Source organism: Phaenicophaeus curvirostris, chromosome 9 (assembly GCF_032191515.1).
Source record: "Phaenicophaeus curvirostris isolate KB17595 chromosome 9, BPBGC_Pcur_1.0, whole genome shotgun sequence".
Taxonomy (NCBI): domain Eukaryota; kingdom Metazoa; phylum Chordata; class Aves; order Cuculiformes; family Cuculidae; genus Phaenicophaeus; species Phaenicophaeus curvirostris.
In genome coordinates this window covers 16643434-16658195 of record NC_091400.1, presented here as the reverse complement: position 1 = coordinate 16658195, position 14762 = coordinate 16643434, and positions in this window count along the sequence as shown.

Genomic DNA, 14762 nt, shown 5'->3' with positions numbered 1-14762 from the left:
ACACTTTGCTTTCATTAAGCATTTTGCCAATTAAAAAAAAAAAAAAAGAAAAATTTCTGGCAAGGTGAAGAGCTGCTGATTTTTGCACCAAAGTCTCTTTAAAAGCTTGGCATTTTGCTTGTCTATTAAATATTACTCACAGATGTAAGAGTTGTGAAAAAGGTACCTGCTGTTGTATAGGGTTCATAGTGAAATTTTTGAAAGTTGTGAAAATGTTCTGTTAAAAAACTGCTATGATCCCCTGTGGACTGCAGTGAGTTAGAATCCATTCTGTTTCCTTATCAGTTTATTTCCAAAACACTGTGGTCTAACTTTGCCCTAGTGCTACTCCACTGATGGCCACAAGTCTGGACTGTTATAAATTCATCTCAAATTGTTCATAATAAAGTTGTTACATGTTATAACTCTTATCTAGCTTTTCTGTTGAACACATTTTTAGCAAATAAAGCGAGGATTCTCACTGTACTGTTATTTTCAGCAGAGGGCTGGATTTTTACAGCTGAAGCCAGCTGTTCTATGCACAAGCTGATTCTAGTGAAGCAGGCCTTTCATAGCCAACAATATTTTGTCATTAAGTTTGTACTAAAGACCAGAAACCAGCATCTCTAAACTCCAATACTATTACAAATACAAACTAAACTCCATTACAAATTCAAAACTGTTCTACGCGCACAAGCCAAGATGTGAGAATTCAGGAGAGACCCCTGCTTTAAGTCTTCTTACAATGAGAAGGTGCACCATCTGTTTGCTTACAGAATGTTTGCTGTGTAATTGAGTAGTCTTAATGCAAGAAAATCTCCCGTTTAACTGCAAGGGGAATTTGTCTGATGTAGAGATTTTAAGAATTAGGACACTAGCAGAGATAGCAGATAGGCAGAATTATGGGCTGAAGACCAAAAGGAATTTAACTTTTAAGGAAAGGAACTTTTAAGGAATGCAACTCCCTCTGAGGGTCAGAAACAGAAGCTAGCAAGTGTTGGAACATGAGCCATGCAAAAGCTATTTATTTCACTTCCAGCATCAGGGCAAAAGATAAGAGATACTTGGGAAAAAAAAAAAAAAAAAAAGAGAGAGAGAGAAGAAAAACAAAAACCCCCACCAAGGTAAGACACCTACACCTACAACAGGGGATATAAACATATCTTTTTTTGTGTATCTCCAGTTGACACCCAAACCCACATTCTTTGTTTTCAAACAACAGTCAAAAACACAGCTGAGAAAAATTATGTACCTCACATAGAACACATGGTATGAGATCACAAAACTCAGGCCAAAGGGAAGGAGAATTTCACACAGCAGAACTCTTCACCACAGTATCATGTCTGATTTTGATACAAACATCAATTAGCTCCCAGATTGGAGGAAATACAATCAAAGATTTTCAGAAGCATCATTCTTCTCCTTGGAAATACCAAGACAGGACAAATACCCTAAAGAATTCAAACACTCCACCTCAATGAGAAGAGATTTACGCTCTCAAAAAAAGCTTTCTGGTGATGCTCTAGCGGATGAACCACATACAAGATTGATGAGCCAAGTAAACAACTCTTTAGTCGAACTGGATATTATAGTAGGCAGTGGCCACACAGATGCCACAGACACCTTTGTATCTCTGCTAAGCTTCATCACAGTTCCTGTAAACTTAGCCTGGAGTGTACCACAATTACCAGCGGCGCAATGGTGGCAGCAGCAGCCCCTTGGCTGCTGTGAGAAATGGTTAATTATGTGGGGATCACACATAACCTTGCCTACCATGGACACCAAAGATATGGGAATCACAGCTTTCAGGCTGCTCATGAAAAAGATAAAGCTGACAGACTCTCATTCAGAGCAGGCAGTTGTTGATAGGGTGATAAAGAAGAAACACCAGTTGTTTGGAGGGTCCTACTATGTGAAGGGTATTTGATAGACACAAGGCTATGCAGACTAGAAGGGAGAAGTAAGCCCATAGGGTGACTGAGTAGTATGGAAGGATACGCAGGAACAGCACAGCAAAAATGTAGGCATGCTACGTAACTGTGTCTCCAGCACACAATGGAGAGCCAGTGCTCAGCAAGGAGCTCATCCCTGGGGCATTACATTATGGAAAGTTCTGGGACAGGAAGGAAGGCAAGCAACCAGGTGAACTATGCAAGGAAGTTAGGTCAATACAGCTTGAGATAGAACATAAGTATTTTTCTTTTTAATGATTGCATGCTCGAGTTATGATCACATAGTTATTACTACAGATAAAAACACATGGGAAAAAAATTACATCAGTAGTTTACACCTTTCTTCTCAGTCATATAGGTCCTTGTCAGAGGGAGAAGGGGGAGCTGTACTTGGCACAAGACAAGAATAAGAACCTGAAGAGAACCAAACAGAACAAGTCTCCTGAAAAAAACAAGCCTAAATGCTAGGGATCCAACCTGTGAACCTTCCTCTATGGACATGTACCAGCTTAGCCCAAATTTTTTTTTTTTTTTCAAGAAAGAGAACACAAAAGCGTTCCTGAAAGTAGTTTAGCTTCTCCTATGGAGGCCACTTCCATCACTACTTTCTGCTGCCTATCTTTCAGTACTTACTCAGCTTATTTGTATAGAAGCTGCCACAGCACAATTTGCCAAGTGTGTCTGTGCCCTGAGTTTTTAGTTCTTTCATTGTATCCATAGCCAAAAAATATGGGTTTTATTTGGCTTCCCCTGTAAACTTCTTTGTTTGTCCATGCTAAACCCTTTTGCAGTCTCTGTCACGGCAGTATGTTCAGAGTATGATCAGAGAAAGGAAAATAAGCAGAAAAAAGTAGTTTTGCCTCTTTCTTTCATACCCTTTTCCCTGCTTTCTTTATAATTATCCTAGCAAAACTCCCTTGCACATTGTGAACTTCCCTATTAACTTCAAACATCTTTCAAGATACCAGTACAAAATCTCAGCTGCATGTTCCTTAAGTTCTTTGGTTTTCAGTAATTTGTGCAGACTGTTCTATGGATAGAAAGTGTGCTAGGGACTCTGCAACAGCAGAAGCTGTATAGTCACCATACCTAGGAAATGGGTTTCAGCTGGCATGAAATATGCTAGCTCAGAGGCCATGCACCAGCTCAGAGGCCATGCACCATCTCGTAGATGCCATACTTTTCTGGTAAAGGAGGGCAAAAGCTATAGTCTTATCCCAACTGCTACAGAAAACTGGGAATAAAGTAACCTCTTTACTCATTACAAGCCATTACTTTATAAGGGAAAACAACTTCTCAGACATGCATGGAGACCTTCCTGCCTACAACCAATTGGCTGTTTAGGAATGAGGCTCTGCTAAATATGTCTCTGGCTCCTTTTTATTTGGGGATTCCTTTCATCTTCGTAGCATTAGCAGAATCTCAAATGTTTTGGTTTGTCTGGCTTCAGGCCCTCTCCTCTATCTCATTGATAGGCCTTACACTTCCCCATCCTCCCTTTTGAGAAAGTCAGGAATAAGTCAGCTTTAGGGAGCAGAAAGTGTTTCTAATAACCTGATTCATTGCAGCTGTCACACAGCGTGTGTCTGTAAAGTGTCAGATCAGCCATACGCTGTCAGACCTGTACACTAGCTTTCTCTATGATTGTTAGGCCCTTGTACTGGTCTCTTTTTAACAACTAAGACAAGATGGCTCTATTCAATCTCAAATATAGCAGTTTCCAACCTAAAAAATCCGGAAAATAGTTTTGCCAGAGCTGTTCAAGAGCTAGAGGATACAATGTTTGCCCCATGAGCCTCTTGAGTTGGGGTCATGTTAATTCACAAACTTCATCTTTTTGACAAGGTATCTTTCTTCATGGTAATATTAGGAAAAGCTATCCCTCATTCAAAAATCAAAGGAACAAATTCAAAGTAAAAATGAGCTAACAGCTCCCTCCCTATCCTTCTTAGACAAATAAACAGAACATAAGAATAAGCCCCGCTGGGTCAGGCTGATATCCATCTAGCTCTGTATCCTGTCTCTAAGATTTCTTGATAGCAGACGCTTAGGAAAGAAATGAGATGCCTACAATGATAATTTTCTTCCTATATCCTTTCTGCTTCTTTATGTGCAGCATAAGGATTTCTTGAGACAGGAGTCTGTACCTACATCTTTATGCGTAATAGAAGCAGACAGATTTTTCCTCCATGAATTTGCCTAACAAACACATGGTTTTGGAGAAAGATTGCCCTCTGTGATTTTTTGTGGAAACAAGCTTTACATTTAATCTGCAAGGCAGCACCCACAGCTCACTCTATAGCTGGTGTGGACATGCCTAATGTTAGAAAGAACATCAAATATATCACAAGCATAGTCAAAGGAACACTTTATTTATACCAAGAGCTGTAAATCCACAAGAGATCCTGGATAAGCTCTCAGGACATGGGGCAAGGCCTGACTGTGTGTAAACTTTTAGCAGCACCTTAGTAGCTTATTCAAAGTTCATGCAGCCATATCTGTCCTAAATGACACTGCAGACAAGGGTCCATGATAATGTTACATTGGTGTATCTTCTAAGAGCTAAGAGAGAACAGATTCCCTCAGACAATTATCAGAAGCTCTCCAGTAAAGTGCTATTTACATTTGTCAATATGTAAATGAAATCTTCTGCCCCTGTCACTGTGAAAAATAAGATCTGTAGTCCTAAGGAAGTCAGAACTATGTAGCATGCACAAGGGGTAAGCAGAGCACAGAAGTCCTTTCTCCACAATAACCTCCCAGGTCCCCAACCAACATATTCCCAGACTGACAGCAACGAGGAGACAAAGTTCCCACCGCATTTTCAGAAGTGATCATCTCACTAAATCATCTCACTGTTATCATCTCACTAAAAGAAAGGTTTCAAGATGAGCTTGCACAGTATGAGAAATCAGACAATTTCCACCAGAGAAATGTCCTGGGAGCAGGTTTCACAGGACTATTACAGATAAAGACTGCGGAGTCATTGCATGGCTAGTTGTATCACACACCTTTCCCAGCTGAAGAGCCTGTATCAGCCAGCTTTGCTGGCCCTCCAGCAAGCACCAAGGAAAAGGACCTCTACAGGGTAATTTCTTTCACTACTAAATTTAATAATTTTCTGTAGTGCCAGAGTTTCAATTTTTGCAACCAACACAGTTTATTTGCCTGTGGGCTCTGGATGATGACAGAGTTCCTCTCATCATAAATGTCAACAAGAAGGCACTCCAGCCCCTTTCTCCTGGCACCTGGGCTTGGTGCACTTGGGGCAGTTAGGTGTCGCTGCCAGGCAGGACAAGGACCCATGGCCTTTCTGTAACTTCCTCTGTATGAGCCACTCAGCGCAACCTATAAACAAACAACTCCTGAGAGCGCAGCTGAAATTCTTTTTAAAACCTCCATGAGAACCACTGCATCACAGTGAAGGAATGAGCATTATATAGCTTAAACTGAAGAATGGACAAAAAATACAAGGGGAAATCTACAACCAATATGACTAAAGTGACCACATACTTTAAAAAATACCTTAGGATAAAAAAGAAATATACGTAATGGGGTGACCAGCAGGTCCAGGGAGGTTATTCTCCCTCTGTACTCAGCACTGGTGAGACCGCTCCTCGAATACTTGTGGTCAGTTCTGGGCCCCTCACCACAAGAAGGATGTTGAGGCTCTGGAGCGAGTCCAGAGGAGGGCAATGAAGCTGGTGAGGGGGCTGAAGAACAGGCCTTATGAGGAACAGCTGAGAGCGCTGGGGTTGTTTAGCCTGGAGAAGAGGAGGTTGAGGGGAGACTTCATTGCTCTCTACAACTACCTGAAAGGAGGTTGTGGAGAGGAGGGTGCTGGCCTCTTCTCCCAAGTGACAGGGGACAGGACAAGAGGAAATGGCCTCAAGCTCTGCCAGGGGAGGTTCAGGCTGGACATTAGGAAAAAATTTTTCACAGAAAGGGTCATTGGGCACTGGAATGGACTACCCAGGGAAGTGGTTGAGTCGCCTTCCCTGGAGGTGTTTAAGGCACGGGTGGACGAGGTGCTAAGGGGCATGGTTTAGTGTTTGATAGGAATGGTTGGACTCGATGATCCGGTGGGTCTCTTCCAACCTGGTTATTCTATGATTCTATGATTTTGAATTGGCATGCTATTACATGGAAATATCTTCCATTATATGGAATGGTCAAAAATAATGTTGCAGATGCAAACATATTTAATATGTGTGCATTTTCTGTACCAGGAAAACATCAGATGTCAATTTAAATGATTGCTAAGCAGTTTGGGGCTTTCCATCTCAATACCATTGCAGGGGGGCCTGAAAAGAGCCAGTAAAGTTGGGCATGCACAGCGCAGCAGGTTTGGATAGCCTGCATCCATCCAGGTGTTCTAGAGAACAGGCCAAAGTGTCTCTGGAACAATTAACCTTTATTTTCATTAGTCCCTAAAAGTGCTTAAGTTTTTTGCCAAAACAGGAAGAAAGACAGTTTAACAACAATTTCAACATGAAATGGCAAGAACCAGCTAATTACAGACTGGTCAGATGTACATACCACTCCAAGTCAAACTATCACAGCTTCCAGTATAGAAGCCAAGTAATAAAAAATAAAGGAGATAATATAATAATGTTGATCACTAAGGCTTTATAAAAATGACTTCTTATCAAACTTCTTTAGAGAACTATTTCAAACTCAGCTGTAAAATCCCCCTAAGGCCTTTTACTTTCCAAACCATGAAATAATTAAAAACATGGTGAGTACAGAATCAACCTATGCAGAATACCATGACAGCTGTTGAGCTGAGGTCTCACCCCACATCAGTGCAGGGAAATCACTGCTGAGTGAGTGCGATTCTGTGGGACCTTCCCTATCCATCATTAGTAATGTATCTTAATGCCTTTATCAGTGATCTGAACAATAACATAAGTTACAGATAAACGTCACAGATAAAGTGTGTGTGATGTGTTTTTATCACTTGCACATTACAGCTCTAGAATAAAACAGTGTCCTCGCCAGCAGAATCCTGTTCATAATGTGAAGCCTTGAGAAAACTTTTTACATCTCTGACCTATGCAGAAGGATCTCTACCCTGATCCATCACACTTGTGCTGAATGTCATTTTGGTTGATGAAAACTAAGTGCAGACAAACACACCCAGCAAAGTGGTGCCTAACTCACTGCAGGTTTGCAGGAAGGACAGGACCTTACCAGTGCTCTCCTCTGCCCTGCGGGCAGTGTCAACCTGCCTCAGTCAGACTTCCCTGCACACATCCTAGCTCCTGCTTGGGCCTCTAAGACCCACCTGTTATCTACCACGGTGCTCCAGGAGACTGACAGCTGACAATGGCTGGTCACCTAGTCAGGAGGAACTCGGCACACAACTATTATTCATCCTTTAGCACATTCAGTTTATAAGCCTCCCCCTAAATGATGCTCAAGTTTAACAGGAAGATTGAAGCAGGCAGGTTTTTCACCTTAGCTTTGTGGATGCATCCTAGTTACGTAAGATAGTTTCTTCTTCTTTCTCTCTTACAGTCATAAGAACTATGGAAAAGTACAGATAACATGCCATTTTTTTTTTAATAATTTGGTTGGTTTTCTGTAAGTGTGCCAGTATTTTCCAGCTGGGTTGGTAAGGGGTTTTTCCCCTCTTCCATTAAATTCCATTTACATGCCCACCTGTAACTGGTTGCTCAAATTCTCTATCAGACCAAAGAGCAACATGTTGTTCTTTTCCATTTATTACTGTAAGGGAGACTTAACACACATTTCTGAAACAAATATAAACATCCTTCAGAAATAAGGAAAAGCATAGAATTCTGCAAAGCTTTTGTTCATTCCAGCCCATTTCAAGATCAGCTGTTGTACCACTGGCTTCATGGGGGATGAAAACTGTCAGGCCTCAGGTTTAATCTGTCTATAGCCCAGCTGGAGATTTCTCCAACCTCAACTGCTCATTAATCCATTTCTTAACCAGGATAAGATCGCAGATAATGTTCTGTATTGCACACACACATACAGAGCACTCATACAGATGGGTACAGACTGTGTGCTCTCACTGCACACAGCTCTGCATTCCATAGACAGAAGGCTAACATCTGCCTTGTTTCACTGCGGATTTCAGGATTTCAACAATACCCTTAGTACCTACAGGCAGGAAATGCAAAAGCCTGCTGATTCATGTTCTGTTCTTCTTGTAAGTCAGTAACAGCACTAAATAAAAGACAAGCATTTGTATATCTCTGTCTCAGAATTATGGTTTCTATCATGTCATCAGTGCTGTAAGTACTTCCCAAGTTTCTCTCTTAGTTCCTTGCTAGTAACTTCTTGAATAGATGTAGTAACTTTCTCTGTTGCAGAACACTGCAGCCCAAGGATCTTTAAAATGCCTGGATAGTTTCCACATCAGGATACCAGAACTAGAGTCTGTTACTTACTTCATTGTATTTAGCTGTCTCTGGGAATTCATTTACAAGGTCAAGTGTTCAGACCTCTTCAGCATAAATAAATCTTTCCTCTCTACTCTTATTAGCCTGTGTTACACAGCATGAACACGCAGTTTAATAAAAGAAGATTATGCAAATTCAGGTCTTCAGCATAAACATGTCCCCCTTTCTGAAGCGTATTTAAATAAAACAGTGTTGCTGTAGTATTTTATAGCACTAAAAACTCAGCACCACTTGCACTGCAAACAGCGTTCTCAGGAAAATGGGCTGGGGGTGCAGGGGACAACCAAACTTAGGCTAACATCTATTTTCTTTTTTTCTGCTTGCACAATACCAACTACTGTTTTCATGAGGGCTAAACCTTCCATATTACCTTGATTTTAATAATTTATAGTTATTCTTCTGTGGACTTGGTTTTGTCAGATTGTGTTTTTCAGTAAGGTCCCCTGAAACGAAAACATGGGTATACTGGAACAGTAGCTGGGAAAGCAAGGAGCAAGCTCCACATATCAACAGCCCTTCACTGCACCAAGCCAATACACTCAGGCCACGCCATGAGGCAAATGCAGAGCAGACCCCGCTTTGCCTTCTGGGGGGTGGGGGGAGCTGATGGAGAAGTGGCTGGCAGACAGCCGCACCCAGTTGCTGATATAACATATCTTTACATCCTCTTCGTGCATGTGCAGTGAAATCTTAGCTCACAACAACAGCAAAACTACCATTAATCTCAAGTAAAATCATGGCTCACTGAAGTTATTCAATGAGAACTGAGAATCTGTTCCAAAACCTCCACTTCAAGAAGTGGAAACCAGAAATGCATGTAGTGTTATTCATCCCTGTGTGGCTCCCCATCCAGTCTCCTGTTCCTGCATGAGACAGCCTGAGCTGACTGACAGCAGGAGAGGCAGCTACTGTGCAGTGTGGAAAAGATGCCTCTTCTGAAATACTTGGCTTCAAAGAAGTATTTGGGAAATTATTCAGCTGAAAAACACCACTAACGTCTTCTCTGGGAACTTAACAGCCTGCTTCAGATAGCAAACATTAATGTATTCCCTCTTGTTATGACCACCCCTGGAGATGCCCAACTTTATAAGCCCATCATTTAATTACTGGTGAGAACCACTAACAAAAAACAGTTAACTTTTTCTTGATAGAAATAAAAATTAGTCTTTGGTACGTACTCATCTAATCTGCTCCATGCTCATAAAAGCTCAAGTATGCAGTGGGCTGTGCAGCTGAACAGAGAAGGTATGACTCACTCCTGTAGCTGCATGAGCTACCCAGGCCTCTGTCTGTTTATGTAGATGTGTGGTGAAAGTGGGTGTGTAGGTGAAGGCAGGGAACAGTGACAGACCCACCACCTCCAGACTTTGCTCCTACCGCAACAGCTCCTCTCTACCAGAATTTAGCTCTTGATCATCTATGTGAAGCACAAGCCCTAATTAAAAGTGCACGGCAGTGCCCAGGAGACAAGTATTCATAGTGAGATCACTGCATCCTGTTCTTGCTCTGAAGAACATTCGATGTTGCTGAGGATGCTGAACTGCATCTGAGACGTTAGTGGGAGAGAGAAACTTTTCACACCACTGTCCCCATCCTCTCACAAAGAATTTGAAAGGTTAACTGATACCCAAAAATAACCTAGAGTCTGGAGTTGCAGCCACTAGGCACTGCTTTATCTAAGTGTGCAGGTCTCACTTGTTAGATGATATTGCAGAAAGAGAAGCATGACAGAGCAAAGCAAAGCAGTGGAACTAAATCCGAAAAGACAAGTTTCTTACAGTTTCAGAAATTCTGATCAACTAGTGTGTTATGCTCTTTTGAAATGCTTCCTTTAGCTTCTCCTCACTACCACCACCTTTAAGAAAATTTGTCTTAGTTAACTTTAAAACAATTAGGAAACCTTTTTTCCTTGAAGGGTATCTGTTTGGGTGTCATTTACTCAACACTGGAAATAAAGCCATCTGGTGTGCCTGTTACTGCAATCTTCAGATTAAAGGTTAAGAGCATAAGTAAAGACTTCCTTTTACTCACATTTGCCTTTTCATTCCAGACATTTCTCTACAGTCTCTTTTCTCATCCTCAGTGTGAAGATTCAGCTTTGGACTTCACTCACAAATGCAGGAAGCTAATGCTACTCACAGACTAAATCAGCTGTGCTCTACCCAGGGAGTGCCTGAAAGGAAAAGGTTTGAACACTTTCTTACCCACATCTGGAGAGCATCTAGCCTCACGTTATCTCAAGAGCATTTACAGTTCATCTATTACAAATCTGACAGCATTTGCTGTACAACAAGTTTTGAAAGTATGAAGCATAATCTTAGTATTACTATCTTTAAACACCATCTAAGAGCAATTAGCCTGCAAAAAAAGAGAGCATCAGCCATCCTTTGAAGCTAAGCTGCCTGCTACAAGTTCCAGATGCAGACAGAGCTCTGCACAACATTTCAGACATGCATTTACAATATAACAAGTTAAAAAAACAAATTTTAAGTGAGCTCGTGTGATATGCAAAATATTTGCTAAATAATGCAGCACTCAGGATCTCGGCACTCATGGGTAGAGTACACACACAAAGGACTGGGACAGAATGGTCCCATGGCTAAAATAAAGTCAATAATCAACCCTAAAATAGAAACACATCTACATTTATGGTAAGGTTATACTCATTGGCTGTAGGATTCACCAGGCATACAGCCAATTTGCTTTTCCAGTCTAAGGAAATGCTTGGTTTGTTTGAAAAATGTTTGGATTTTTTTTTTTCCTGATGTGAAGAATGCATTGACATCATCAAACTGTTCTGCTGAACAAAAGCATGGACCTAGGGTTGTGTCAAGAAAATTACAACAGAAAGAACACACATCTGTTTCAGCTTTCTTTTACAGTGACAGGGACTATTCCCAATTCTCCTTTGTCACCTTCTCTGGAGGAGAACTGCTAGAGGGTACAAGTGACTTGCCACGAGTTTCAGTTTCCACTCTGTTTTGTTTCTCCTGTGGGTTTTTTAGATAAACACTAGCTATGGCTCAATAGCCTGTGTATAAGATCACTATTGTTTCTAACAGAAATACGTGGCATGCCAGAACCGCCTGACCTGGTTTAATGTAACACCACGTACACTTACAAAAAAGAAAACCAGCCTACAGGGTGGTCATAAACCTCTCCAAATCACACACTGTGCTGTTGTATCTCCACCCGCAGAACAGCATGTTTGGGCCAATACATGCGGGAATGAATGACGAGACAGACTCCAGGTAGATGTAAAGCAGAGACCTTTATTGTTGCAACTTACAGGTTTATATACCTTTGCTCATCTGTCCACACACTTCCCATAGCAACCTGATTGGCCCAGGCCTATTGTCCACACGCTTGCAAGCACCAGCATCAACATTTGGTTGACCTCCAAAACCCCACACGCTGCCCCTAAATGCTGTCTCCACCCTGATTTGCATCCCTGATGTTCACCTCTTTGTTCAGTTTCCTGCTCTTACAACCCAAGGTCAGTTCAAGGACCCAAGTCAAAGAAGTATCAAACAGGTATACCTTGCTATCACTGATTCCTACAAATACAGTGTTGTGTTATCACATCATCTGACTGAGAACTGCTCACTACACCACTAGCCCAAGTGATTACAAGCAGCATCTTAGAAATGGAGAAGGGCAATCTTGCATTGTCAGAACCTGACCATGCCACATTGCAACAAAACAGCCAATAGTTACAGCAGTGACAGAAAATTCTGGTCCTCAAGGCAACAGTGCAAAGGGTGCAGCTGGTGGGTGGAGCTAGGGCACCATTTTAGTGTTTCACAGAAGATTCGGAAAGCAAAGTATTGCACCATAAAACGGACTTAGTAAAAGCTGATGATCTAAAGACTGGTGCCACTCCGAACATTTCCCAAAAGGGTTATCTGATCCCTGTGACAAGAGCTACAGAATGGAACAGGTTCAAATCAAGGATAAAGGAGAAGGAATAGGGCTGCATGAGTAATGCACTAATCGGTCTAGTACTTGAACCAGAAGTCAAAATTAGGTTGTTCTGAACATACATCAGGAAGGGGAAAGGGGAAAGGCAAAACAGAAAAGCAAAATAAAACAAAATCAGACAGAAGGTGAAACAAGTTTACTCTACTATGAGCCTGATTATTGTTTGAATTTTATCCCCCTTCTTTTTAAACCTGAGGTTATTTACAAAACACCAACCACATAACAAAATGTTTCATTTTAACCTTCTCCAAAATATATATACTGTATACTCACCCATTTTCTTCCCTTTTCAGCCAAATGAAGTTGCCCAAATACAACCATTGTGTCCCCTAATTGACATTTTAAGGCAAACTTGGTGTCTACTAAAAGAAAGGGGAATCAGTCAACATAGACAAGACAAAGAAAGGCAAAGCTGACAGGAAGACAATTGTAGTGAGGGGTTCATAACTCTCCTCAAATTCAACAGCTCCTGCATTTATTATATTATGTTATCCCAGTGTATATCTTCCATGCAACAATAATCTTCTAATGTGTATTTTAAGTCAAATTACAAATTAATTTTGATGAAACTACATTAATCTAATTGCCCAATCTTAGTAGAAAAGAATTGGTAAATAATTACCAATATGCCAAAACTAATCTAAATCAAGTCTTTATTTTTTAAGTATATGTAAATTTTAAAAAAGCTGAAAAAATTTAATAGAGAAAGAAGTAATAGAAAGTCAGCTCTTATGTTTACCCCTGTTATTTTCCCTCTGGAATATAAATATGGATTCAACATGTTGAAATGAGATCAACAAAATGCACAGGCTTCTGGGCCCTCACTCATGTTTTATTTCACCTTGACAAATCTTTCTTTACCTGAAGAGACTAATGAAGTTAGTCTTCTCAAAAACTTAGCAGTTCATAAGGTCATAATACCCTGATAGAGAGTTACTCTAGGTGCAAGTAGGCTCCTGGAGATGGAAAAAATATTTTTATACCAGTTAAGACATGAATACAGATCCCAACTCAGTGACTCTCAAAGCCAGAACATTGCATTTGTGTTTGTCCAAAATTAGTCTTCCAGTAGTTTTGCAGCTATCTTGAACAGAATGCACAATGCACATATGTGTACATATAACAGTAATAACAAGGAAAAAAAAAGTACAGTAAATAAAAAAAAACCCCACACCCTTCACTTGAATTCAAAACCCTTATATTTTAAAAACTGGAATCGCAAAGGAACTGAAAAGTCAGTCTACTGTGTGTTAACTGTTCTAGAGTTTGATCCCACTACAGTCTGATCCCTTTTGCACATTACAAAAGGTGCAAGGCCATCTGCTAGTAAGAAAAATAGTGCAGCATCCTGTACTCCTGCTTAGCTCTCCTCAACTGGCACCTGAATTAAGCTTTAAATGAAAGGACAGTAAAGAAAATAGTCATCAGTGCCACTTGTACTAGCCAAAAAAAGCTGCTGCAACACAAGGAACAGTATAAAATGAAAACATTGGCCCTTACAGTGCCCACCAATAATAACTCAGGACAGTCAAAAAACAACCAACCCCCCCTCCCAACACATCACTGTCACTTGGTTTGTGTCCATTATATATATATACACATATACATATATAACCCAAACAGCTAAAGTTATTAACTGCATGACACATGACTCTAAGTCATATGCAAAAACTACTGTTTTGACAAGAATCTGGTAGCTTCGTAAACAACTCTCAAAGCTACCTACCAAGACAAAAACAGTCCACCGCAAAACAGATACACACATACAGTCATCACATGTCCGGAGGGGGTGGGGAAGAGCATAAACCACATGTGCCTAAGAGATGTTAGCTACATTGATGAAAGGTATCGGATAATTAGGGCAAGAAGCACATCTAAGTGTTAATGAAGCCAAAGCAATGCCTGTTGAGGGCCCAGTCCCACCAGGTTTTGGTTTTAGGACAAACCAAATCCCCCAATTTGGAAACAAGTATACTGAGCTTTCTGCTGCTGCAATCATCCAGATCCAGACAACATTGCTCACAGTTCCTATTCCACACCCTGCCCGCACGCAAATTTCCGCTAAATTTAACAACCTTGGGTACACACTGATTTGCGTTTGCCCAGAAGTAACTACAGGCATGTAGCACAGGCAACCTACCCAAGAGAGGTGACTTTTATCCATCACACTCAGTATTGCCACTGGGAATGTTGTATTAGCCAGAAGCGGATAAAAAGCCTGAAATATTTAAAACAGCAACTATTTTTATGGTATTACGAACTCAGCTTCTGTGTATGGCAGCCGACAGCCATACCAGCAGAAACTCTGAAAGGTTTCTGAAAATCTGAGTCATAAACCACTGAAAAAAATTGTTTAAAATGAAAACGCCATCTCAGCGGCAAACATGGTCTTCCCAAGGAAACAGCATCATGTCAA